Raw genomic sequence first — 26,259 nt, forward strand, 5'->3', positions numbered from 1 at the left:
TTTGCTCTTGTTGCCCAGGTTGGAGCGCAATGGCGCAATCTAGGCTCACTGCAACCTCCTTCTCCCAGATTCAAGTGATTCTCCTGCCTCAGCCTCCCAAGTAGCTGACATTACAGGTGTGTGCCACCGTGCCCAGCTAATTTTGTATTTTTAGTAGAGATGGGCTTTCACCATGTTGGTCAGACTGGTCTCGAACTCCTCATCTCAAGAGATCCACCCACCTGGGCCTCCCAAAGTGCTGGGGTTACCGAGCCACTGCTACTGCGAGTGAGAACTTCCTTGATGCCTTTTGGCCAATCAGATGTAGCCCCGCCTATGGGCTCCCATGGACCAATCAGCATACACATCCTCCCTCTTGAGCCCATAAAAACCTCAATAAAACCTCGGCCTATTTACTCAATTATTTATTAATGTTTCAATATATCTGGAGAAGTCTAACCTATCAAAACTTCCCGAACAAAAACACTAAAGCACAAGTTCACAAAAGCAGCACGTAGTCAAATCTGATCCATGGGATGCTTTGGTCACTTTTTTCCCTTGTAAACTGTGTTATTCATTTGATACCCATTGTATTTTTACTATTAATGATTGCAGAGAAAGTGCTAATAATATGATAAAGTATTTCTATTTCTATTTTTGAGTAGGTATCAGGCAAAAGTAATACCCAACAAACGTTTTCTAATTTCTCCAGGTTTTCATGCAAATTAATATCCTGCTTGCCTTTTACAGACTAAACCTAAACCAAGCAGAAAAGACTGCTGAAAATTACTGACTAGAAGATAAAAAAATGAAGGTAGTGATCTTAGGTGTCATTCAGAAAGTTGGGACTAGGAATTCTCCGGGTGTGAAGCTGCCTCTTTTATGATGAGCTCTTACAAAGGTTTTGCAGTATGGGAGCCCCTCAAAAACAGGTTCAAAATAAGCAAAAAAAAAAAAAAAAAAAGAAAGAAAGAAAGAAAGAAAAGATAGGTCCAAGACATATAAAATGAGCAAAGCAAAGGCAAAAAAGGCCAAAAGAAAGATTCGTGGAGCAAAAACCAAGCTATTCCTTTGTCATAATCTCTCTCTCAAAAGAAGAAACTTGAATAAATTTTAGTTTTTGAGCAAACCCAATATACTAAACCATCTTGACAGGTTTCATGTGTTCAATAGCATGTGCAAACATTAAGAATTCAGCCAGTGTTTATACAAACTACAAAAAACATCACTATCAAATGTAATCTATTTTTATTTTTATAACTCACTTTTCAAAAGATAGTCTCCAGAGTAGTATAACTTCTGTTTTTCCTTCCTTCCTTTTTTTTCCCCCCCAGACGGAGTTTCCCTCTTGTTGCCCAGGCTGGAGTGCAGTGGTGCAATCTCGGCTCCTGGCAACCTCCGCCTCCTGGATTCAAGCAATTCTCCTACCTCAGCCTCCCGAGTAGCTGGGATTACAGACACCCGCCACCATGCCCAGCTAATTTTTGTATTTTCAAGTAGAGATGGAGTTTTGCCATGTTGGCCAACCTGGTCTAAACTCCTGGGCTCAAGTGATTCACCCACCTTGGCCTCCCAAAGTGCTGGGATTACAGGCATGAGCCTTCGTGCCTGGCCTTTCAAGTAAACTTTTTTTTAGATAGGCTCCCAAGAAATAAGTTACAGATTTACATTATTCATGCAAAACTATTTTAGGTCCTAATTCTCTAGTAATGGAACCATATGACCCCCTTTCCACTCAGGGCAACATTTCAGATAACCAGTAACTTTTAAACATAGCACTAATGAGCTGCAATAAACTTAACTCCTATAAAAATAATCTTAAATGGCCAATTTCACCCAGCCCTACAGCCCTACAGAAAAGCTACTTACTCTAGTCAATAGTATTATGACCCTCCAGTGGTAAAAATGTTGCTTCCAAGCTTTACATATACACATATCCCCTCTCATTCCACCATCGTAAAGAAATATATGATTGAATATTTTTATGTAAGTCCATATAAATATCCTCATTTTATACTAAGATACCTCATAATGGTTGACTTTAAGTTTAAATCCAAGCTCTCAGTTAAGTTCTGAACAAAATGTGCTACACAGCCCTAGCTACTAGATCACAATGTAATTCAACCAATTTATAATAATAATAAGCAGGAATTAATTAAATGTGGAACTTCTTTCTGTAATAAATACAAAGAGGAGCAAATTCCTTTACCTATAGAATGCATTATCTTTCTGATCTTAGCCTCCTAGTACTTGGATTTTGATGGCCTTCAAACACTTGTCCAAAACCATATGATAGGACACACATACTCCAAGACATAAAGGAAAGATAAATGGAAAAGTCTACAAAGAGAATGCAGGTTTCTTCCCCGGCCAGCCGCAGTGCTGTAGTAGTTGTGGCAGATACGGGGCCAACCTCCTCTAAATTCAATTCCACACTTGACAAGTTACTAGTTGCAAAATCCTAGGCATGCTAATAAACCTTTCTCTGTGCCTTGGTTCCCTCATCTATAAGACGATGAAAGCAATAATATCAATTTCATGGGACTGTCTGAGGAAGACGTTGGTTGCCATATATAAAATACTTAGAAGAGTGCCTGGCACATGGTTAGCTTCCCAGCTGGGCTAGCTGAAATCATGACTATCACATCAATGGCAACCACAGCTGCCATTCCATCTCCTATCCCAACTGTCCCTACTATTCCTGTTATATTTCCGTTTTAACCAATAAGTTTATAGAACTAGATTTTTCTATGAGTAGTTTGTCCTGGATAAGAAGTGATATCCAGACAACCAAATGGTAAATACTGTAGCCTGGTGGTGGCGAGGGTAATTCTGGTTTTAAGCTTTTATGGCTTATGCCAAAAAAGTCCTTTACTCCAGGTAACTAAATCAACATTGAATTCTCATTGACTAAGGCCAGGCAACAGTTTACTGATACATAGAAATCTACCTTTCCAGGTCAGGCGCGGTGGCTCACGCCTATAATACCAGCACTTTGGGGGGCGGAGGCAGATGGATCACAAGGTCAAGAGATCGAGACCATCCTGGTCAACATGGTGAAACCTCGTCTCTACTAAAAATACAAAAATTAGCTGGGCATGGTGGCGCACGCCTGTAGTCCCAGCTACTCGGGAGGGTGAGGCAGGAGAACTGCCTGAACCCAGGAGGCAGAAGTGGCGGTCAGCCGAGATTGTGCCGTTGCGCTCCATCCTGGGTAACAAGAGCGATACTCCATCTCAAAAAAAAAAAAAAAAAAAAAAAGAAAGAAAGAAAGAAATGTACTACCTTTCCACTCATAAAAGTATTCTGTCCTTCCCTTTCTCTCCATTTCCTCCACAATACCGAACGAAGCTTGTAAGTGTTCAACATGTACTCAGTAAGCAACTCAGGCCAATATAGATAAGTATCCTGTGCATGCCATGTGCTCACTGAGTTTCAATATCAGCAATGTTGTTTTTCCACCCACTCAACCAAGGTTTCTGAAACTTAACACACAAAACAATGGGTAATTGCAAGGAATGCCAAATCTTTTTCATGAGCTCTGTCCTCAATTCACACAGCCAATACTAGACTTTGCCAGAAAGTACTATTATTGTCAACTTATACAAAGTGACCACAAAAAAATTCCACTTCATTTTCACCCTTTCATATTTAGTAAGTTTGTAACTCTAAAATTAAGAGACAGTTTATAAAGTAATCACAACCTCTTCTTATGTATCAATTAGCCTTTTCTTAAGGGATCCAGATGAAATAAAACTCCATCACCCACTCAGTAACACATTATGAATGTATTATATGCTTTTACTTTTGTCTGTACACGTATATAAATGCACAGAAATGGACCATGAGTTGGAAACTCAAGAGTTTTATTTTGCTCAGGAGAAATCAAGAATATTCTCACAATTCTATTTGCCAAGACAGCCTGGTTTATTTAAGAAAACTTGGCCACAAGTGGTCGGAATAAAGGCATTTCAATGGGGCTGTCTCTTACTTTATTCCTTTTTCTCTGCCCTTTTCTCACTCTCCTTAAGCAGCATCTCCGGTGCATGCTCGGTTTCTAAAGGTCTGATGGGACTATGGATGCTACAGTGAATGCTGAAGTCTGAAAGAAATATTTCTCTCTCCCTCTCTTTGAGTCAGAAAATTCTGAACACAAGAGGATCCATTCAAGGCATGATGGAGTGCCTCACAGAGGCAGCAATATGTTCACAGTTGGCAAACACAGATCTGTTTGGACAGTGAGTACAGACATCCACTCAGCAAACATCAGCTTTCCTATTAGTTCACAGCAGAAAGAACGAGACGCTGGCGGCCCATCTTTCCGACTCCAGCACCACTTTGGGACAAGCCTTCTAAACAAAATGCCTTTGTCTGACAGTCACAATTCAGTGGGTCCCAACGGCTTTCCTAGAAGCTATGTCTGTCTATTCACAATTGCATTTGAACCCAAAAATGATTTGTAAAAGTTTAAGAGGGAAAATGTGATGGGAAATGCCCCAATTTCCATGTATAATAAAAGACACAGAGTGCCTGAATGGCTTTGCCCCCATCACTAAGAACAGCAGCTGGAAAGGTATGAAATGTATGATGGATTCTCAGGGGCCGTCTCTCTCCTTAGGTGCTTTTGGGAGCCTGCTAGTTGTTACCACTGTGATCTGGAGGAACACCAGGCATAATCTTTCAAAGAAAATCAGCAAAAAGATAAAGCAGAGCAAAGGGCAAACTTCCTGTTGAGTTACATTTCTACGTGAATGTAACATCTCTCCCCATCAGGTTTCCAAATAAAATGCTTATGCAGTTTCTTAAGAATCGACGGTTCAGAAAGATAGATAAACTGGTTAGGATATTCTCTTATATGAAAATTTCACCAAATACTCCATGTCATAATAAATAAATGCAAAGAGAAGACAAGCCAATGCCATGTCTCACTTTCTCCTGCCTTTGGGCATGAATTTGCTATATGACCACTTGCTTCCACATAACTGTCAAAAGAAATTCATCAGAATGACATTTTGTTTAGCATAAACACAAACTCCAAAAACTTAACAAGAAATCACAAAATTCTCCTTTTAAACATATGAGTAACTGCCACAGGGGAAGTAGGGGCACGGAGACAGAGAGCGTCCTCCAGGATATGAGGGTACCCACAGCTTGTCACATATTTTTATTGCTAAGTATTCATTCCCGCTTCTACGTGTATCGAAAATAATGGGTAAATTTCAGAACCCACAAAACTCTCCATGTAATATATTTCTAAGGACAAACACTCAGGAAAACTACTGCCAGCCCACAGCTGACTTTGGTATAGCTCACAAGCAAAAAATGGTTGTCGCATTTTTAAAGGGTTGTAAAAGAGTATGCATCAGAGACTGTATGTCTGCAAAGCACGTTATTTACCATGTTGCCCTTTATAGAAAAAGCTTCCCAAACCCTGCAGCAAACTATTAAAAAGGCTCAAATAATAATTCCTAATTCTCTTCAACCTAAATCATGAATGTGAAACAAAATTATGAATGTGCTTTCAAGTAATCTCTTCCAGGGGTCACAGACCAGAGACACGGGGAAGGTGGAATGGCATTCCTGAGAACAGAAGGGCCTACAAAGGAATCCACTCATTCAATCACAGACAGTTAATGAGATCATTTTTAAGGCTTTATAAAAAGACAAATCTTTTATCCTTTGGGAAAGTGACCAATAAACTGTTTAGTTTGGAAAAATTCTTTTCTTTTTTTTTAAACAGAGTTTCCCTCTGTCTCCCAGGCTGGAGCACAGTGGTGCAATCTCAGCTCACTGTAACCTCTACCTCTTGGGTTCAAGCGATTCTTCTGCCTCAGCCTCCCGAGTAGCTGGGATTATAGGCACCCGCCACTACGCCCGGTTAATTTTTTATTTTTTTGTATGTTTAGTAGAGACGGGGTTTCACCATGTTAGCCAGGCTGGTCTTCAACTCCTGACCTCAGATGATCCACCTGCCTCAGCCTCCCAAAGTGCTGGGATTACAGGCGTGAGCTACCACACCCAGCCCAGTTGGCAGAATTTCTAACTTACAAAATTAGGAATAACCACTTGTCCTTACAGGGGGGTGTTAGTTGAATCAAATGTGTCAAAGGATATGAAAGAGAGTATCTAACAGGGGTTTGGCGGGGGGAGATCTTTACTACTATCATGTGTGGTTCTCTGGTCTTCTTGCAGAATATGCCAAAGGAAATACTGGCCAAACAAAAGACAAAGCGAGGCAGAAGGCTTTATAAAACTCTTCCGTTTTCTTTCTATATGCACAAATACAACCTCATATACACCAGTCTATATTGTTTAAGACTAAAGATTTCTATCTTTTCTTCAATGAATAAAGGAAAGATGCTTTGTTTTTTGAAGGGAATGCTTGGCCCAAATTTTTAACTTACAAACTAAAGAGATGGAGAAAAAAAGACCATCGGGAGATTCTAGATGATGTAACTTCAAGTTCTTGCCTATGATGGCCGACTTAACTCAGTCTGGAAATCTGGCCTATGTGATTTGCCAGCTCAACTGCAGTTGCCTTTTAAGGAGCTCAAAATTTCATGCACTCAAGGCTTTATTTGTGAAGCCAGTCGCTTTTTAGGAACTAATCATATATACATAATATTCTAAGTACAACATGCATCCAAGTTACTACATCGTGCAAAAATGCATGGAGTCGAGCTGCCAGATAAAAGAGCACACCCAGATAAAGTTGAATTTCAAAAACACAGCAAATACTTTTTCATAACAGCATATCCCAAGTACTGCAAGGGACATATTTACATTAAAAAATGGCTGTAAATCTAAAATTCAACTTTAATTGGGCATCCTGTATACGTATTTCCTAAATGTGGCAACCCTACCATGAAAACACGAAGGCTATTCTGATATCTATTAAACAGCTGCCATCCTGTAACATGCCACAGTCTGAAGCTTGAGAAATTGCTAAGGTTGACTTGACTCTCATTAAGTAAGCATTTTGTGCAAAGGATGGTCTAGAAAGATAGTTAATAATACCCAGCGGGAGATTCCCATTGTCTTGCTTAGACAACCACAGGGAAATAAAAGGCCCCTAATAGGGAAATCCTCTAGAGATACAGACCTAACTTATAGTACTGCTACCACTTTTCATAAGATCACACTGACCCAAAAATCCCAGTGGCAGAAGAACACTGCTGGGGACCCGACTAAACAGCCCAGTCCGCTGCACGCATGCACACACATCCCATGTCCCTCATATGTCCAAGTAGTACTGTTATTGTTTGTTTGTCTGTTGTTAAAGGAGAAAAAGAAAAAATCTCACAGACACTCCAGGGTCTGGAGAGCAGCCAGAAGCAGGGTGGAGAAACTCCACCCTGAGCTAGCCTGCTGGGGCTGCAGCATTCTCAAGAGGGGCACCCTGCAGCACGTAGCCACCCTGGTAGGTTTCCGACGGAAGTGCTAACAGAGCTTCACCGTAGCAGCCATTAGAGAGGCTGGCTGGAGCAGGAAGCTCTGAGAACATGGCTGGCCAAGTATCCAAACAGGAGGAAGACAGGAAGTATAAAAATTCGGAACCACTGTTCCAATAAATCCATGAAGAAGTTGGTTTTCAATAACGAGTGCTATTCGAACTCCAGCTTTCTGCCCACATATGCAGATGGCAGAGATGCTGACAACTGCCACAAAAATAGCCCTTTTGTTAAGGATTAAAGAAAGGTACTTGAGTGCTGGGCACCCTTTTGAGAAACCAGTTCAAATTCTCTCCCTTCCCAAACAACGAGATCCATTTTTACCTAGTTTTCAGGTTTAGTTTAATTTTTCAAGCTAGGCCACTTAACTGAGGGCATATACCACTGCGTTCATTAGTTTAAGCTACAGATCACGTGACAAGAGCCATTACAGATGCACCTCCACTTATGAGAGGGTTACATTCTGATAAACACAGCCTAAGTTGAAAATATCTGGTCAAAAGTGCATTTAATACACCTAACCTGCCAAACATCATAGCTTAGCCTAGTCTAGCTTAAACACACGCAGAACGCTTACATTAGCCTACAGCTGGGTAAAAGACTCTAACACACACTGTTTTATAATCAAGTATTGAAAAACTTGTGTAATTTATAGAATACTGTACTGAAAGTGAAGAACAGAATGGTTTGTATGGTTTACTCAAATGGTTTTTACCAAATGTGTATCACATTTGCACGATTATAACATCAAAAAATCACAAGTCAAACGACTGGGGACCTTCTGTATACAGCAGGTCTTTGAATAACATTTCATTCAATGTCATTTCATGGTAACACTGATAAGAGGGAAAAAAACCGATTCCTGGCCAAGGCCTCTGTGTGGACTCTCCCCATTCTCTTCTCCCCATGTCTGTATGGGTTTTCTTCAGGTACTCCAGTTTCCTCCCACATCTGAAAGATGTGCACATTAGGTGCACTGGTATGTCTAAAATGTCCAGTCTGAATGAGTGTGGGTATGTGCGTCAGCGTGCCCTGTGATGGAATGACATCCTATCCAGGGTGGGTTCCACCTTGTTCCTTATACTACCAGGATAGGCTCTGGCCCCCTGCAACACTGAACTGGAACATTGGGTTAGAGAATGAATGAATGAATGAATACAAAGTATTATAAAATAGAAGTGTGTAAGGTATATGGTGACCATACAACTGCATGAAGCACAAAAGCGCTCAGAGTGTCCACCATATTTATTGCTTGTTTGTAAACTGTGTGGTGGAAGGAGGTGCTCCTTACAATTCCCTTTGTAAACATTTATTCTTTAATTTAACCCACTACCACCATGACAGCTGTCATTCACTGACTGGGTAATTATCTTCCTTGTTTTGATCAATCTTTCTTAAATGTATGTATAGCTGACATTCATTTCCATGTTTACATTAGAAGTATTTTGGGTCTTTGTTTAGAAGTTTGGTGATGTTTCTGTGGCCTAAAATATGCCACAGGAACTTAATTCTATTTATATCCATTAGCCTATGGTAAAATTAGTTTCCTTACGCATCATTTTGCTTAAAATAGTAGTTTCCAAGAATCTGTTGATGACATTAAGAAGGTATTTAACTGTATACGTAACATTTTCCTTAATAAGTACAATAGTGTTTTCAAAAATAAAATATTCCAAACAGCTTCACTTGGAATATTAAAAATGAAAATGGACCAAGCATGGTGGCTCACACCTATAATCCCAGCACTTTGGAAGGCTGAGGCGGAAGGATTACTTGAGTCCAGGAATTTAAGATCAGCCTGGGCAACAAAATGAGAACCTGTATCTACAAAAAAATTTAAGTATCACCCAGGCACGGTGGTGCGTACCTGCAGTTCTAGCTCGTCGGGAGGCTGAGGCAAGAGAATCACGTCGAGCCCAGGAGTCCAAGAGTCCAAGGCTACAGAGAGCCATGATCACTCCACTGCACTCCAGCTTGGGTGACAGAATGAGACCTTATCAAGGAAATAGAAAAGAGCTCTTCTTCTTCTTACTGTTCCTATTCCCTCCCTCCAAGGTAGATTCCTAGGTTTAGAGGGTCAGCTTGACATGGGGAGTCAGGAGTGGGATAAGGAAGATGTCTAGATGTCGGAGCAACCCAACATGGAGTATCCACATGAAAGGGTGGCCTGTCATGGAATGCGGAAAACAGGGTGAAGACATTACCCATGGCGGCAATCTGACATCAGGTATCAGAGCCTTCGCTGTGAGGGAGAGATGCACTGAGAGGAGGTAGACACGTGTCAGATTTCTGTCATAGAAATGATAGAAGCTTTACAAATATAGAAAGAATTAGAACAAACCCCTGAGTATTGGATCAGAATTGGAGGTATCAGTGTAAACTCCCTGATATCAACCTTCATAGTAAGATGTAGAAATAAATGTGTTTTTATGCACGTGTATTACCTATGTGAGTGTCCCAATATACACATATATGCATCCAAGTATTCTCCAGCTCTCTCCACTAAGAGTTTTGCAGAGGCACAACAGCAATACTAACAAGCACATGTACCCCCTAGATCTTGGCTTCTAAATACCATTCTCTACTAAAAGCAGCCAGGATTTCTCAGGGAAATGGTTCATTCAGGACTGGGGCAACAAAAGTGAAAGATGAATGTGGAACATCTCTTTGAACAACAAAAGAAGCAATGAAAGAATGAAAAGAACATGTTAAAAGGACACATAAGATGGTTTAAAGGAATTTTATTTGAGCATCAAAATACATAATAATAGTAATGGATTATAACCCATTGAACGATAACAAACCATGAGTCATACTATTACGAATAATGAATAAATCAACAATTTGATGAGAAAGGAATATTTATATCACTGTGAGCTACCACCTTACAAAATATTTACTACAATGAGAAATAAGGACTTCTACAATGGAGAAGACTGGTAGATTCCACCTTACTCAATGATCAAAGACATCATCACCAGCAATGAGGCGTATCAAAATTGTGACCACCTGAAAGAATGCAGCGAGAGCACAGCATCACTTCTGTGATGTTCCTGCTGAAGACGAATAAACCTGGATCTAATCATGAGGATATATCAACAAAATTCAAATAGAAGGCCATTCTACAAAACAGCTGGCCTGTAATTGTCATAAGTATCACGGTCACAGAATTCTGGAAAATATCGATAAAGGAATTAAAAAGACACACCAACCAAAGCTCACACAGGATTCTGAACTGAATCCTTCTGCTGTAAAGGATTTTATGGGGCTCACCGCGGAAACTTAAATGGCGTCTGAGGATTTAACAGCAGAAATGGAGACGTCACTGTGAGTGTCCTAATGTTGACGACCGTACTGTAGTTATGCAGATGGACATCCTTGCTTGTAAGGAAATACAACAAATATCCAGGGCTGATGGGCATCAAGAGACCAATTTACTCTCCAGCTGTTTGTTTTCTATACTACTCAAGTTACGTCTCTAAAACAAGCTGGGGTTAGCTAAGAAGTGCTGTCGAGTATTTTGCACTGTATTTGTAACAATTCTACAGTTTTGAGGCTGTTTCCAACATTTTAAATAACTATTCTTTCTTTTTTATTTTATTTTGAGAGAGTCTTGCTCTGCCACCCAGGCTGGAGTACCGTGGTGCCATCTGGGCTCACTGCAACCTCCACCTCCAGGGTCCACGTGATTCTCCTGCCTCAGCCTCCCGAGCAGCTGGGACTTCAGGCGCACACCACCATGCCCAGCTAATTTTTGTATTTTTAGTGGAGACGGGGTTTCGCTATGTTGCCCAGGCTGGTCTCGAACTCCTAACCTCATTAGCTGCCCACCTCAGCCTTCCAAAGTGCTGGGATTACAGGCATGAGCCAATGCACCCAGCCAAGAATTTTTCTTTAAAAAAGAGGAAAGTAATAACTAAAAGCATATATTTAACCCACACGCAGACTGTCCATTCATTCAGTCACTTATTCTGAGAGCTCCAGCTGCCTTCTTAGGATGAGAAAAAGAGAAATGTGAGGTACTATCATTTGTGTGGCTCATCCTGACATTACAAGACTTTGAGGGCTGTCCTTAACCACTAGATCTTTCCTTTCCTGTTCAGGGTGGAATCTGAAGGGAATCTTTCACCAAGCTCTCCCAGAGCTCAGATCATGAATGTGACCTGAAATGTCAGCCAACTCCCACTGCCATTTTACAGATGAGAAAACTGATGTCTGAGAAAGACCAAGAATTAGGGCTAAAACTTAGAATGCCCAACTCTAAACTCAAGGAAAAAGACATATGGAAATAAATTTAAAAAAATTAAAGGTCAGAAGACTCTTAATATCAGTTCTTGGGTAGGACAGGGCAGAACGATCCTTGAGGCCAAGGGTCTGAGATCAGCCTAGGCAACAGAGCAAGACCCCATCCCTACAAAAAAGAAAATTAGCTAAGCGTGGTGGTAGACACCTGTAGTCTCAGGTACTTGAGAGGCTGAGGCGGGAAGACCACTCCAACCTATAAGTTAGAAGCTGCAATGAACAATGATTACACCATTGAATTCCATCCTGGGCAACAGAGCAAGACACTGTGTCTAAAAAAATTTTTTTTACAATTAAAGTTAAATTTAAAAATCTGAAAAAAACCTTCCCAGCAACTAAAAGCATTAGCGTGGGTGGCTTTGTCAAATGACAAGTACCTAAATCTTTCAGGTTTAAAGAAACAACTCACAGCTGACCAAAAATTTCCTCCATAATAACTAACATTGTACATTTACAAAGGCTCACATGAAGTGTCAGAAATTATGCTAAACATTTCATATAATCTAATTTAATCCACACAACTCTTAGAAATCAAAAGCGCTATCTCTCATTTACTGTTGAGGAAATTGAGGATTAGGGTCATGACGTAACTGATTTAAGGTCACCAGGTTTGAGGCAGCAGACCCAAAATTGGGTCCAGTCAGCCTGATTGGAATTCCAAAGCCGAGGTTCTTAACTGTGCCCTCTCTTGTGTAACTGAATGGTTCATCCTATTCCTCAGGGTGGCTTGTGACTTAACCTGTGCTGCTATAAAGGAGAATGGTGACAAATGGGAATGGCCCCTTCTGCATTCCACCTCTCAATAAAACTTCTCAGATTCTTAACGTGTATTGTGGAGCTTTAAGAACGTGAAACCTTTTGTCGTGGCGCAAAGCTTGTGAAAGCCAGGTTCCTGCCTTGAACAGAATTCTTGACCGAGTACCAAGTGTGGTGCCTATTTTAAAATGCTACATAGTGTACCATTTGTTTAAAATAAAATGTTGAATCGTTTCATAGCAAGAGCAATTGATATCAAATGACTAAAATGATTTCACACAGTGTTTTCCCTCGGGATCTCAGTTCAAATACTCTTCTGTACCTTGTAAATGCCTGGCCAAGAATCACTCTAAGCAAACAAAAACGGAATGCTAAGTTAAGAGGGGTGGGGAGTGGGGGTTCTACCATTCGATACACAGACCCTTGTAACTAGTAAAAATACTAGTAAAAATAGGTTTGTATCTCGGGATCACAATTTTTTTTCTTAGTAACTAAAGGTCTTGGTTTAATTTAAGATAATTTAGACTTTGTTTTGCTTCAGTTTTTACAGACTAAGGTTTATTTCTCTTCCTAAAGAAAAACTAGCTATAACCTGGGAAACTGATTGTGTAAGGTCCTCCATAGCTCTGATTAACAGCCTCCCAGCAGTGCAAAGGAGTCCTAGGAAGCCATTACTTCACCAAGGCAACTTGATAACATAACAGGTTTCTTGGCAACAGGGTAGTCACAGTAACCATTCACCACGGTGTTAGAATTAGGTTACGCACCAGAGCTGAGGCCAAAGGAATAACTTAAACTCATTAAATCTATAGGCCCCAGGTAACATGAAAAATACATTTTCAATGCCACTTGTGATTCACCTATGAAATTAAGTACTTATATGACTCTTTAGTACTAGATTAGATGAGTAGATATTTATAAACATAATGTCAAGTTCTTCAAATATTCAATACCCTTTCCTTAATGTGAAGCTAGGCATATGATCTACGTCATAGTTATATTCTTTTCAATAGAGTATTTCCACCAACCCATTTGGCAGTACCATATATACTTTTGATGAGAAAATGCAACTCTATAGAAGCAGTAAGGTTGAATCCAGATAAAGAAAACAAAAACTCTGAAGGGTGTATGAAGGATTTTAAATTCCATTTAAATGGCAAATAACCAAAACATACAAACACACAATTTCCAATTCGTTAAAAACATCTAAGAAAGAAAATGATAATGTGCTCTTGAAGTCAAATTTTTATATAACTATTTGCTCACATATTACAGGGGCTCCTAAGCGTTCCACATGTAAAAAGAAAGAAGTTCAGAATTTGTTTGAATACCACTTTCCAAAATTTACAGCAGACATTGCATGTTTACTGGGAAAAAAATACTTATAACTGCAATCAAGGATTGCATGAGCTATTCAATTTTGGAGTACTTAAGACCCTGGTCAGTTCCATTACAGCTAAAATTAAGCATAACTGATAAAAACAGATGTTTTCTACACATGCTATGCTTTCATGGTAGAAGCTTCTCAGTCTCATCCTGCCCAATGAATGACTATTCCAGAAGAACCACAGGACTGTTACATGTGACCATTATCTATAATAGTGACAGATAGTCTCACTCAGACTTGTATATTATCACACCTCTCTCTGTGTCATTTCGCTTGACAGGTAAGGTCATAAAAGACAAGAATCACACACTTACATGTTTGTAGCTCTCAAAATATCTATTACAGTATCAAACAACAGAACCACCATAAGGGCTCCTGACTGAACAAATGCATCCATCAACACTGCTCTACAACAGTATAACCAATAAGACAATTTTTAACATTTGGCCTGCTCACCCACAACTCTTATTCATCCAAAATCTTACTCCTTTTCTCCATTCACCCTTCAGTGTGAATACTTTATTTATTAGAAAGAGGATGCTATTTTTGAAAAGCATTGTGGGTCTTCCTTTTGGGGAACTAGTGTAGTCTGTGGCATAGTTTCCTCACAAGGGCACATTTCTAGACATCAAAAACATCTTCCCTTCCAACATGGAGTACAGGCAAAAGGAGGAGAAAGGACATCAGGCCAGGCAAATCCAGACAGACCCAGGCTTCCCACGTCCTAGACAAAGTCCAGCAGTGGCGAGGATGGCAGAGGTGCCGCCAGGCAGCCATCAAAATGCTGTAGGGCACGCAGAGCAGGCCCCTTAACCCCAAGCATAAGATTACAAATCAACCACAAATTAGGAGCTACGAGTCAAAACAAAAAGTCATTCAAAATAACTGGTCTACTAAAATTTGTGTCATATGGTCCATCTAATGCATCTGAATATTTTGCAATATCCCTTATTATACTTGAGACTAGCAACCCAAATATCTTGAAAAAATGATGGATGGGTGGATGGATGGATGGATGGATGGATGGAAGGAAGGAAGGGAGGAAGGAAGGAAGGGGGGGAGGGGAGGGGAGGGGAGGGGAGGGGAGGAATACTGAACACAGTCACACAACATGACAGATTTGGAGAGACAGGATAAAAGAACAAAAATATGCAATTAAGAAACACTCATAAGCAGACATTTAAGACAATCACTAATTTGCAAATTAGCTGCATTCTTGATACTAAAACTCTACAGATAATAAATTCTTTCATATAACTGAGTTTGAGTTTTGACAAAAACTCAAACTGGTTGCTTTTGTTATTTCCAGAATAAAATAAACTGCATTTGTTACAGTCAACTGAGAGCTTCTGCAAGTAAAGCCTTTTTACCAGTCAGTCTACTGGAGGCTACAGGCTCTTCATCCAGGAATCTTCAACAAGACGAGATTAAAAAAAAAAAAATTCAGGCCCTGTAATTAGAGATCCTAACAGTCAACATATTATAAAATAAGACATATAGAATAAACATATGTGAGTGAACCACAACAAAAAGGTAAATTACTGAATTAGTATTAGTACAGTACTCATAAAACTGTCTTCTGTGTATTTGGTTAACATGAATTAGTTTTCCAAAGCCTTGTCCAACCAACCCTTCTTCCATCTTCCCATATAAATTTAAAATTGAGTTTCCTGGGCCGGGCGCGGTGGCTCAAGTCTGTAATCCCAGCACTTTGGGAGGCCGAGGCGGGTGGATCACGAGGTCAAGAGATCGACACCATCCTGGTCCAACATGGTGAAACCCCGTCTCTACTAAAACTACAAAAAAAATTAGCTGGGCATGGTGGCACGTGCCTGTAATCCCAGCTACTCAGGAGGCTGAGGCAGGAGAATTGCCTGAACCCAGGAGGCGGAGGTTGCGGTGAGCCGAGATTGCGCCATTGCACTCCAGCCTGGGTAACAAGAGCGAGACTCCGTCTCAAAAAAAAAAAAAGAAAAAAAAAAAAATTGAGTTTCCTATCCTGTGAAACTGAGAGTCAGATTGCTACGTTAAGAGAAATGGTAGGCCTGCTAACATATATGCCACATAAAGCACCACCCCGACCGCATTTCAGGGCCATGACATACACCACCAGACACTGCACCTGTCCCGCTAAGCCCAGAGCTTACTTCTATATTCTTTATAGTCAATTGAGCAAGGGTTGGTAGGAGAGTCAAAACCTCATTTTCGCTGCTGCAAAATACACGGTACCTGACACAAGAATTCGAGGCTAGGCATGGTGGCTAAAGCATGTAATCTCAGCACTTTGGGAGGCCAAGGGGAGAGAATCACTTGAGCCCAGTAGTTCAAGACCATCCCAGGCAACACAGTGAGACACCCATCTCTACAAAAAACTTAAATATTAGCCAGGCATGGTGGCAGGCACCTGTAGTCCCAGCTACTCAGGAGGCTAGAGCTGGAGGACTGCTTGAGCCCAGGAGGTTGAGGCTGCAGTAAGCCATCATCACACCACTGCACTCCAGCCTGGGTGACAGAGTGAGATCTCCCCTCTTAAAAACAACAGCAATGAATCTGAACCCCAGATCCCCCACTCAAGAATCTGCTTAACCTCTGAGCAATTCAGGCCCTCCTGTCTCCGGAATGGAGAATGAGGAGGAGGAGAATGAAATTAATGATAATGACAAGACTATCAGTTCTCGTGGTACTTCAAAGAGTAAAATTTGCCCAGCACGAAGCAAATGTTTAATACGTGTTACGTTATTCAAGGACACTTCCACTTCTTTGAATATATGCCAATATGTTAACACGAATTAAAAATCATGAGCACGTGCGCAAAAACTCAGCGTGATGGGGCAAAAAACCCAGGCTCTATTCATCATTAGCTGTGTGCTGTGCAACCCTAGGCAAATTACATGGCTTCTCTGAGCCTTAGTCTCTTCATCTGGAACATAAGAAGGGTTGGCTATATTCTACGATCATATCTACTTATAAAGTTATATGATGGCAGAAGTGAAATAAGATTATACATGAAGATAATTTCAAGTTCTTTTTAAAATATTTTATCATTGAACAAAAGACACAATTGGTCAGCAAACCAAGGCAAATTTTTGAATACTTAATCATAAACCCCTCCCTACAAGGTGTCACAATAAAATAAACTTAACCATTATGGTTTAATTAGCTTTTAAGCCTTTTAATATTTACAAGGGCAAAATTTGAAAATTGACTGCAGAATGAAGACAGTCTCATGACCCAAATGCTGTGTGAAATAGACACTGCGGCCAGATTCCTACCATTTGGAAGAACACTAAAAGCATTTCTACCTCACCTTCTGACAACTCCCATAGCTGTTGAGCCATCTGCAACCTTTATTAAAAACATTATATTTCAAACTGTATAATTTTAAACATCGGTGACAGGACGCGCTGCTGTCTGAATTCCAAGGTGCTTCTAACTTGCTACCACTCCCAAAGCATCATGCTCATCACCCTTCATTCCATTCCCAACCCCTACCAGTCATATTTGCATAGGGCTACCATCGTATAAAGCACCTATAAAGGGTCAGGTGCTCCTAGTCTGCTGAACTCCCAAGGGAGGAAGCATTCTAGCAAGGCTCCAGCAAGATAGAGACATGGATTAGAGTGGAGGATCTGAAAGCAGGCCGCCTGGATTATTATTCCAATTCCTAGGCTGGGTGCAGTGGCTCAAGCCTGTAATCCCAGCACTTTGGGAGGCCGAGGTGGGCGGATCATGAGATCAAGAGATCGAGACCATCCTGGCCCACATGGTGAAACCTGGTCTCTACTAAAATACAAAAAATCAGCCGGGTGGGGTGCTGTGCGCCTGTAGACCCAGCTACTCGGGAGGCTGAGGCAGGGGAATCACTTAAACCCGAGAGGCGGAGATTGCAGTAAGCCGAGATCACACTACCACACTCCAGCCTGGCAACAGAGCAAGACTCTATCTCAAAAAAAAAAAAAAAAAAAAAACAGAATTGAATTTCCGCTCTTGCTGGTTTTTTAAAATAATAAAAGATCACAATTAAACTAGCTCCCTGACAGATCCTAGTCTGAAATATATATTAAAAACATGACTGACTCTGAATGACCCAGGCTGTTGTGCAGTGGCTCAATCATAGCTCACTGCAGCCTTGACCTCCCAGGCTCGGGCAATCCTCTTGAGTGACAGGGACCAGAGGTGTACGCCACCATGCCTGGCTAATTTTTATACTTTTTGTATAGACAGAGTCTCACACCATGTTGCCCAGGCTGGTGTAAACCTCCTGGGCTCAAGTGATCTTTCTGCCTCAGCCTCCCAAAGTGTGATTTAAAAAAAAAAAAAAAAAAAAATTCACGTAAATCAAATTTGTTTAAAGCCCTGGTTTCCTGGAACTCTCATTTTTATATTAGATTTAAGAAGGCACTACTTTCATACTCCAAAAATAGAACAGACTACCTCGTTGCCATGGTGATCACCTGTGGAGGTAAGAGTGCCTTGTTATAGAAAATTTTGAATGGAAAGCAGGTAATTACCTGGGAAGCATATTGCAGAGAGGATGCCAGCAGTGGGCTGGAGGTGGGATAAAGTGGCCTCTCGCTAATTTGCACTAAGTGGGAAATCATTTTTAGCACATCTTGAAAATACAATTAACATGACAATACTATGACTGAACATTTTTACAAATTTTCCTCCTACAATAGCACCCTAGTAGAAAGCAACTTCTATTTTTATAAATTAAAAACACTTGTCAATATCCTATTATTATGACAAAAATTTACTAAGTTTAGGCAAGTTCATTTCTTGGGAGCAATTAAGGCTAAGAAAAATACTTAGAGTTCCCCAGTTATAAAAATACATTAAATAAATTTTAAATGCTTCCCTTCCCAGTGAGATAATTCATTCTTAGGGTTCTTCTTCCCATAGTGAGGAAAACATCCAAGCCAGGGTAAAACCACAGTGAACAAAATAAAATTACATGATTGAGTACAAAATAGTACACACAGTCTAAAATATTGCAAGGAATATAAGATACCCGGGGAGCCGTGCAGGAAGATGTCCGATTGAGAGTTTCACACTTTAAGGAGAGGGCAGGGCACTGAACGTACAGAAACCAAAACAAAGACTGGAAGGTCATGTGACATGTGCTGGGTGTGTGCTCAGTGTATAGTTCACAGGCCTGAAACTTTTCCATTAAACTTCAGTTTCACTACTCTAAATATGAAAAGGCAAGGGGAAACTTTGGTAACAGTAATGTCTATAACACTTTGCTTAAAAATAGAAATGGAATTTTAATTATACCTCAATGTATATTCCTAGGGTTCAATTTCAGTTAGCAACAATACAGGCCGAGCCGTGGCTCATACCTATAATCTCAGAACTTTGGGAGGCCAAGGTGGGCACATCGCTTGAGTTCAGCCGTTTGAGACCAGACTAGGCAACACGGCAAAATCTTCTCTCTAGAAAATTACAAAAATTAGCTGAGTGTACTAGCACACACGTATAGTCCCAGCTACTCGGGAGGATGAGGTGGGAGAAACACCTCATAAGCTGAGATGGTGCAACTTCACTTTAGTCTGGGCAACAAAGTGAGAATCCCGTCTCAAAAAAGGCAATATAAATAAAGAGGTTACTCAAACACATCTGCAGTATGTTTTTAGGCTACACTTCATTGAAGTTGGCTTAGAAGTTGTAGAAGTAAGGCCGGGTGCGGTGGCTCATGCCTGTAATCCTAGCACTTTGGGAGACCAACGTGGGCGGATCACCTGAGGTTGGGAGTTTGAGACCAACCTGACCAACATGGATAAACTCCATCTCTACTAAAAATGCAAAATTAGCTAGGCGTGGTGGTGCATGCCTATAATCTCAGCTACTTAGGAGGCTGAGGCAGGAGAATCGCTTGAACCCGGGAGGCGGAGGTTGCAGTGAGCAGAGATCATCGCGCCACTGTACTCCAGCCTGGGCAACAAAAGCGAAACTCCGTCTCAAAAAAAGAAAAGAAAAGAAAGAAAGGTGTAGAAGTAACTGATATCTTCAATTTTTACAAAATATCATCGTTGTTTCTATTATCATATTCCTGAGAACTGATCCACGATTCACGTATTAATCATTCCTCCAGTATTTACCAACTGGCCAAGTGCCAGGCATCCCACCAAGTGGCACAGAGATGAACAGGATCACAACATCCCTACTGGCATGAAGTTCAGCCATGGTCAATAACGATGTAAATAAAGCAATTATTTTACACATTATTATTACCCAATGAATGAGAAGAGGTCAAGTGATGTTTTGGCTTCACACATTTCCACTTTTTTTTTATTTTTTGAGACAGAGTTTCACTCTTGTCCCCCAGGCTGGAGTGAAATGGCGCGATCTTGGCTCACTGCAACCTCCGCCTCCCGGGTTCAAGCAATTCTCCTGCCTCAGCCTCCCAAGTAGCATGTGCCATCACGCCCGGCTAAGTTTTTATATTTTTAGTAGAGATAGGGTTTCTCCATGTTGGTCAGGCTGGTCTCGAACTCCCAACCTCAGGTGATCCACCCGCCTCGGCCTCCAAAGTGCTGGGATTACAGGCATGAGCCAGCAGGCCCAGCTGTCCATTTAGTATTTTTAATAAAGATTTGAAGATCCTTTTTTTTTTTTTTTTTTTTTTTTTTAAAGAAAAGGTACAATACAGTTGATTTTTTTTTAATGAGGTTCTACAAACACTTTTGGAGAATCTAACATTCACACAGCCGTCCCTTTCAACTAGGATATGGGGAAAAGAAGTCAATCTGGTGTTTCCACTTATTGCCATAAACTTGTCTCGTACATCTGGAGCAAATACAGTCCATGAAGGACTTCTTATGGGCAAGGTAATAAGCAGCAATAAAGCTTACAAAATCCTGGAAGGACTCTTTCAGATGAACTAATGAGCATTATCATCACCTACCTTAAAGTATAGTGAAGCCAAGATTGCTAACAATATAATATAGTTCCTTGCTTTTAGCTACTATAGAACATAAAGTTGAATCACATTGTTGATGGCAATTTTACTTTTGTTTTTTGTTTGTTTGTTTTTGTTTTTTTTTGAGATGGAGTTTTGCTCTTGTTACCCAGGCTGGAGTGCAATGGCGCGATCTCGGCTCACTGCAACCTCCGCCTCCTGGGTTCAGGCAATTCTCCTGCCTCAGCCTCCCGAGTAGCTGGGATTACAGGCACGCGCCACCATGCCCGGCTAATTTTTTGTATTTTTAGTAGAGACGGGGTTTCACCTTGTTGACCAGGATGGTCTCGATCTCTTGACCTTGTGATCCACCCGCCTCGGCCTCCCACAGTGCTGGGATTACAGGCGTGAGCCACCGCGCCCGGCATCAATTTTACTTTTGAAGCTCAAGTCACAGAACTGACTGTGGACCACGTAATCCACTTTAGACATTGAAAAGCCACACAGTGAAGGGCTCGTAATGAAGAAATACCTATGACATAGTTCAAGGAATATATGAGGGAGAGCAAGGTAGGGGGAAAAAAAGCTGAGATGAAAAAAATCCTCAACTTCAGTCTCTCTTTACCACCTCATCTGTTAAAAGACAAAAATGAAGATAGGGAGGTTCTAAATGAGGACTCAAAATTTCCATGTTTTTCTTCCCATTTTCTTCATTTTTTAAAAATGCTGTTATAGGATTTTTAAAATAAGAGTAAAAACACCATAGTGCAGAGGCACTAGAAACCAGGAATCTGGGGAAATGGCATGTGTGTTTTCGCCCTCGGCTCAAGTTCATATTGTTTGCCAGGCTTTTTCCAGACTGCAGGGGTACTCGCTGAGTCCTGGGGTGGTCTTCTATGGAGTCACTCATGAACGTGTCCTACCATAAACCTTAAATTTGCAACTGAACTAATAAAGCAAGTACTTCTGATGCTTTCAGAGGAACATGCTCAAATCCCAAATTGGGAGTTCTTTGTTTACAAAATGTTTTGAGGGTGACAAGCAAAGCAGATGTAATCTCAAATTTTATTTAGACCTCAAAAAGAAACAGATGACAGTGATAAACCCAATTATTTATTTTTCTAATTTCCATACACTAAAAAACTATAGTAGGCAAAGCATCATAACAGAGAAAAGCTTTTGTTCTACTGACGGAGGAGGGGAGCGATGTACAGATTTCTAAGAATGCTTAATTGATAAAAATTCTTTAAGCTTCCCAAATTTTGAAAGCTTTACTGAAGCTTTCACTTCTCTCTTCCTCTTCTAACCTCTCTCACTTGAAGTGCTTATAAGAGCCATAATCATCTTTTTGCCAATTATATTCACTCTCCTTTTTATTACCTCGTCTTCTTACATCTTAGCCTACAAGCAAAATAGAAAGTGTGGTCCCCTAAATCAGTGACAGCTCCCAGAGCCAGCCATTTGGTGAAAATTCAATACACTTCCTGGACTGAATTTGAGAGTGGCAAACAAAGTAAAAATTCTACATTAAATTAGTGCACTGTAATTTCCTCATAATTAAAAAGAACAGTGAATACATCAGACAAATTATTTTTCTTTGTAACGAACTAAATCACCAATACAAAATTTACAGAATCCATCAGCCTGTTTTCTGGCAACAGTAAATTTTCCTACGATAACCACATTCTAAATAAAGATACAAGGTATCATGACATATTGCAAACAGCAAGGAATTAAGTTTTGTTTGTAAGTTGTTTAAAATCAAAATATTTCCCTTCAAACCTCGAAAGGATGTGGACCTCTGTAAAAGAACTATCTCAGTCTTAAAAACTTGAAAATAGGGTAGATGCATTCTGTAGAAGAACTCAATGTCTTCAGCTTCCCCGGCATAATAACGCATGTTTTAAAAAGCTGAAATGCTCTAGTTTGTAGTACATATAATTTTTCAGAGCTCAGGCCACACACAGGACTAGGTGTTTTCCAAGTCTATACAGATCACTTCTCTCTAATCAATTTTCAGGCTATCAGGCCAATCAATGGGCGCAGCGACAAGAAGAGGAGGGGCCAGAAAGGGGTTAGGATGCTTTTTGAGTCTACCCAGCTGTAAGAAATGGGAAATCCTTTTTCTAACCTTTTATAAATGAAAAGTCTGTGTGTCATGTGAAAGGAGTTATCAACTTGCCAGAAGCAAGCCAAAGGGATGATGGAATGGAGATGGCTCAGTGCTATTAATAGATCAATGTTTATGACAACAGTCTTCGATGAAAACACAACTTCTAAATGGCAAATAGCAATGGCTTTCATCTACCGTCTTTAAAAAATACTTTTAGGCTGGGCGTGGTGTGGCTCATGCCAGTAATCGCAGCACATTGGGTGGCCGAGGTGGGCGGATCACGAGGTCAGGAGTTCGAGACCAGCCTGGCCAATACGGTGAAACCCCGTCTCTACTTAAAATACAAAAATTAGCCAGGCATGGTGGCAGGTGCCTGCAATCCCAGCTACTTGGGAGGCTGAGGCAGGAGGAGGTCACAGTGAGCCAAGACTGCGCCTTTGCACTCCAACCTGGGCGACAGAGTGAGACTCCATCTCAAAAAAGAAAAAAAAAAAAAAAAAACTTTTAATAGATGATAATTTTTCAGCACTTGAGACGGTGACTTCCAAAGTGGTCACAATACTCATTCTTAATGTGTGAATTTTGAGTCTTTTCTCTTTGCTTCTGAATCTTCAAAAGTTCATTTGTGGGAATTATCAAAAGGGATACAAGAAGAGATCTCTGCTCCTTAGTACTTCTTGATGAAACGTTTTTACAATCTTCCTAGGGATTCTTGCTCCCTGCATCCTGAAAGAAAGGGGAGAACCTAAGGGAAAAGGAAAACTCCAAAAGAAAATTCCTTACAACTGTTACTTGAATGACTGGTGTCGAAACTCAGGAATAATTAGAATGCTGGTGCTTCCAACATGTAAATCTTAACCTCCTTGACATTTCCCTCCTGGATGGTCACACAGTCCCCTGTGGGATATATAAACAATTAGCCTTTCTGGTTTTCAGACTGATACACCATTCTGGCACCATTTCAATGAAGATTTGAAGCTTTACAGGTCCTGGATTTGAGGGGTTTTTGGTCTTTAAGGCTGATTTATTTTTCCTACTCAACTCCCACCTTTTCTTCATACTGTTCTAGGCTGTTTAAATAGAACCAATGACTAGAATAGTTTCTCGTATTTTTATAAGTTTTGCCAGAAAGCATTCCTTCTCTCTCTCTTACCTAGTATTTTATTGATAGCCATCACCTCCTCTGGTATATGTTTATTTGTTTAACTCTTTTTTCATTGTCATTTCTGTTTGCCTCTGTCTTCTCAGCACCCAGAACCATGCCTGGTATGGTGAGTGCTCACTGGTATGAGCTGAGTGAAAGAACAAGAGTAAAAGGTCCAGGCAGCAGCAGAGCAGAGATTAAAAGCCAGGGCTCTGAGGTCAACGGATGCCTCTGCGCCCTGTCACTCAATAGCTCTTAGCAGCTGTGGGCAAACTGCTTAATAGTCATTTTATACTCATACTGACTTCACAGATACTTACTTTATAAATTACTTATCTCTATTTACTTATGCCTCCCTTCGTTCCTTTGGATTTTAAGTAACAGCACCTACACCTCCTAAAGTAATTCTGGGGCTGAGGAGGTTACATGTACCTGGCATAGGGTAAAAATGAATTAAAAAGTTCGCTAGTCAGATTAATGCAAATCATTATGCCAAAACTTCAGGATGGAGGGAACAAGAAGCCCTAGTCTCAATATTACTGATTGGAATACTGGAAAGTCATCAGACCCGTTAAATGATGGGACGTCAAGCCTTCCATTTCCAGAGCGGAAGGGAGGCTGTGTGAGAAAGGAAGAAAGCACATCCCGCCTACAGTTTAATCATTTTATAATAGAGTTGAATTCAATTATACTTCAACAGGTTATCTTAGTTAAGAGTAATAATAGACCAGGCATAGAAACTGCTATGTAAGATGAGCAATGCGTGGATAAGTGAAAACATGAAATCTCAGAAGACTGAAAGACATGTAGTGTTACCTAAAGACAAAATGGATTGAATTTTTTAATAAAGCAAAGGAGCAGCGAGACCAGTAAGCAACTTAACTGTGTTTCCAACAACAACCAGAAGTGGGTTAAAATGACACACATTCTGACAAAGTTCCCTCTCTCTCAAGAGCCATACTAGACATACAATTAAGTAAAGCAAATCACATTAACGACACACAGAAAAAGAAGTACAGAAGTCGGAGTTTTCATAGACATATAGAGAAGGAATAATCTTTAGTACATGGTAAATATAAACCTCTGGAAGAGAAATTGGGAGAAAAAGGGCAATTTTCATTTCCTACTTTACAGGAAATTATAAATTTAAAATTTTTATAACCAATTGTGTTTTTAAATCATCAGATTTTCATCTATCAGATGAAAATTCTGGCTCACTAATCAGAAAGACTCACTTCATAAAAAGCACAAAGGGCCCGGCATGGTGGCTCATGTCTGTAATCCTAGCACTTTGGGAGGCCAAAATGGGTGGATCACGAGGTCAGGAGTTCGAGACCAGCCTGGCTAAGATAGTGAAACCCCTTCTCTACTAAGAATACAAAAATCAGCTGGGTGTGGCGGTGGGCACCTGTAATCCCAGCTACTTGGGAGGCTGAGGCAGGATTCTCCTGAATCGCTTGAACCCGGGAGGCAGAGGTTGCAGTGAGCCGAGATCACACCACTGCATTCTAGCCTGGGTGACAGAGCAAGACACCATCTCAGGGGAAAAAAAAAAAGCACAAAGAACAAGGATGACCTGGATCTGTCCACACAAATTCCAAAAAGCAACTGCCCAGGGGCTCCTTATTTCTTATTTTTGGAACTTTCGTGTTACAGAAAGTGACAGCAATCTAGGAGACTCACCTTCTAGCTTGCTGCTTCTTGCTTTACTTGCCCAACAGACAACACAATTCGCTTTCTGTAATTTCTCTGCTGCTAGTGTGGCCAAAAGGTGGAGTTTCAGAGCTGAAAGCTTTGTGCTACACGCAGAGTTCCTTTTTCTCCCTTTTCTAAATTAATAAAACACTTCATCTCCATTTCTCATTCACACACCTCAAGCTCATTACATCCTGGTACACAATTAAACAAATCCTATGATAAGAAAGCTGAGAACTGACTCCATATGTCAATGTATTTTTATTCCTGTGGACATGAAAAACATGGAGGATAGGCTCAAAGTAAGAAACTTCTTAAGATTCTATGTTGGAATCCCCTGCCCTTAACAGGTCTTGCAGTCTGCCCTTGACTGCAGCAGAAAAGCACTGCTGGGTTGACTACTACGCCTAATACAAATCACATCCTGCCCACTCACCTGGCAAATGCCTCCAGCAAAAGCATATCTACCACAACACCACTGCCTTGTCAGAGCAGATACCTGAAATACACAACCCATAAGGTCCTGATCAT

At 40.6% G+C, this 26,259-nt stretch overlaps 1 protein-coding gene and 1 long non-coding RNA gene across 4 annotated transcripts in view; one reads left to right on the forward strand and one right to left on the reverse strand.

Moving 5' to 3' along the window:
* The window catches only part of FNDC3B (fibronectin type III domain containing 3B), a 370,196-nt gene that overhangs the window by 191,553 nt on the left and 152,384 nt on the right, over window positions 1-26,259 (reverse strand). The window lies entirely within an intron of this gene.
* Window positions 180-21,634, forward strand: LOC116536487. The gene is made up of 3 exons (XR_004262665.1): window positions 180-303; window positions 13,612-13,614; window positions 21,624-21,634. It is a non-coding gene; the product is annotated as an uncharacterized LOC116536487 (long non-coding RNA).

This window comes from Sapajus apella, unplaced genomic scaffold (genome assembly GCF_009761245.1).
Source record: "Sapajus apella isolate SASKATOON/1434 unplaced genomic scaffold, GSC_monkey_1.0 scaffold101, whole genome shotgun sequence".
NCBI lineage: Eukaryota > Metazoa > Chordata > Mammalia > Primates > Cebidae > Sapajus > Sapajus apella.